Source organism: Astatotilapia calliptera, chromosome 8 (assembly GCF_964374335.1).
Source record: "Astatotilapia calliptera chromosome 8, fAstCal68.1, whole genome shotgun sequence".
NCBI lineage: Eukaryota > Metazoa > Chordata > Actinopteri > Cichliformes > Cichlidae > Astatotilapia > Astatotilapia calliptera.
The window spans coordinates 12,926,201-12,928,285 of NC_137429.1; the positions used below are offsets into that span (position 1 = coordinate 12,926,201).

Sequence of the window (2,085 nt, forward strand, 5' to 3'; positions counted from 1 at the left end):
ACATCCTATCTAGCACATTTCTAAAACCTAAAATAAGCTACAAATATCTTCAAGTTCCTCTTTCTCTGTAGGATAACCAAACCAATCAAACCAAGTGCTGTGGTGGTGATATGAAATTCAACCTTTGCAGCCTCTGTAGCTTTCTAGTAACATGTCACGGGGTGGAAAGGGACAAGTTATCTAAGTTTTTCTACTATGCATGTTTTAGTTACCGTCAAATTGTCCTGGAGAGACTCCGCCCTTTCCCCCGTTTTTACTAATTGGACACACCTGAGAGGGAAGGCAAGGTAATTTACAGAGTGCTCAATGACACACAAGAGGGTTGGAGTTGGCGTTCGAGAGGGGACATGACCAGCGACTGGGGACGCGCCACCACGAGCGACTAGGGACGCGCAGCGAGCAGTCAGACGGCAATAACGACAAGAGCCAGCTTGTGCACTGCGGGAGAGCAGAAGCAGTGAGACAGCTGGTGCCGATTGCAGTTTTAAAGAAGCGGCGGGCGGAGTTGAGAGCTCTGCCCACCCGGGGTAAGTCTTTGACTTATCCCTTTTTATAAAGTAAAACTGTCGAAAGGAATAGTGACTGCCGCTCCCTCTCTTCCTTCAGTGCACCGGGACGTGGAGTGCGGGGAGGAAGGCGAGGACTCCACTGGGTTTCCCTCTTTTACTACTACGCTGGATTTCTTAGTTTTTTGTGACTTTTATGCCGTGGTGGATCCCACTGGACTTTTAATGTTTAACCCTCCAAACTTCACTGCTGTTTACTTTCCTGTCTTCATTTATTTGGGAAGTAATAGCAAAGCTGTACGTCTTAATTTGTTTCAGAAATCCCTCAGTCAGAACATGGTATATTATGTTTAGGTGGAAACTAGCGAGCTTACTTGCTGCTAACTTCTAACTCCGTTAAATTTCGTAAATTCTCTTTTCATGGATGCCTGGATATTAAATGTAATTGTCACATCTGGTAGAGCAACCACACTGATCATTTTATTACAGATGAAAGAATTTAGACAGTTTTTCAACTCTCGGTAATGCTGCAGTGAAGAAAATAATATATTGCAATATATATTGTTACCGCACATGCTTGAAAGTATACCATGTGTTACAGGAAAAATGATTCTATGTTTCTTTACCTTCTTTTAAATGTACAAAGATGCCCTTTGTCTATGGTTAGATTAGTTTAGAATTATCCTTTTAGACTTTCCCAGCAAAGACATATTGTTTTGGGACATATTGTTTTAGATTGTTTTATCTCTCACAGCTCTCTCCCAGCTCTCTGCTGACGAGACTAGTACCACATATGGAGTTGTTTATTTTATCTGTTTATTATTTTCTTATCCTGTTCTCACTGTCTCTGTGCCTATAAAAAATGCCAAGCCACTGTGCATGGTGTGAGTTGTTTTCTGGCAGCTCACCCGTGTACACGTTTAGCAAAGAAAGTAACTTTGTCTCATTGTGTCTTTATTTCTCCTGGGTTTTTTACAGAGTTTTCTCCTAACACCATGATATGGATTTTAGGCCATATCGCCCAGCCCTACCTCCAAGACATTACTTTGACCGTAAATCTGAAACTGCAAAGACCGCACACACATTCTGTAAAGGATGCCTTCATCTGCCTCATTTGCAAATGTTACAGCAAGTTCAAAAGTTTGTCTTTAGTTAAAGTTAAGGAAGACTGGTTTCTGAGTTTCACAGCTGGGGTGGACAATGTTAAGCATCAGGCTTTCAAATGAATTAAAAGTCTGTCTTGGTCTTTCATTAATTAATAGGCTGGTGTGAAAAATTGCTGCCACACCGCCCCCTCGGCCTGTGCTTCGAGATTTCTGGTAGTTAGAATGACTCGGGGGTGCTGATTCATTTAAACTAACATAATCATCCTGCTGCAACCAGGTTTCTGTAAGGCAGAGTAAATCAATTTGTTGATCAATTATTAAGTCATGTACTAACAGAGACTTGGAGGAGAGAGACCTAATATTCAATAATCCACATTTCACTGTTTTACTCTTTGGTTCAGATGTGGATACTGTATTGTTCTTTCTTTGTAATTGTTTATGTTTAAGTTGTTTGTTGCTTGTTTTTAGTTTGT

The 2,085-nt window shown here is 41.1% G+C and overlaps 1 long non-coding RNA gene across 1 annotated transcript; it reads left to right on the plus strand.

The window, feature by feature from the left end:
• The first annotated feature begins 262 nt into the window (after window positions 1-262).
• LOC145430290 (uncharacterized) lies at window positions 263-1,438 on the plus strand. Its single transcript, XR_013910764.1, has 2 exons — window positions 263-527; window positions 607-1,438. It is a non-coding gene; the product is annotated as an uncharacterized LOC145430290 (long non-coding RNA).
• Window positions 1,439-2,085: the final 647 nt, after the last annotated feature.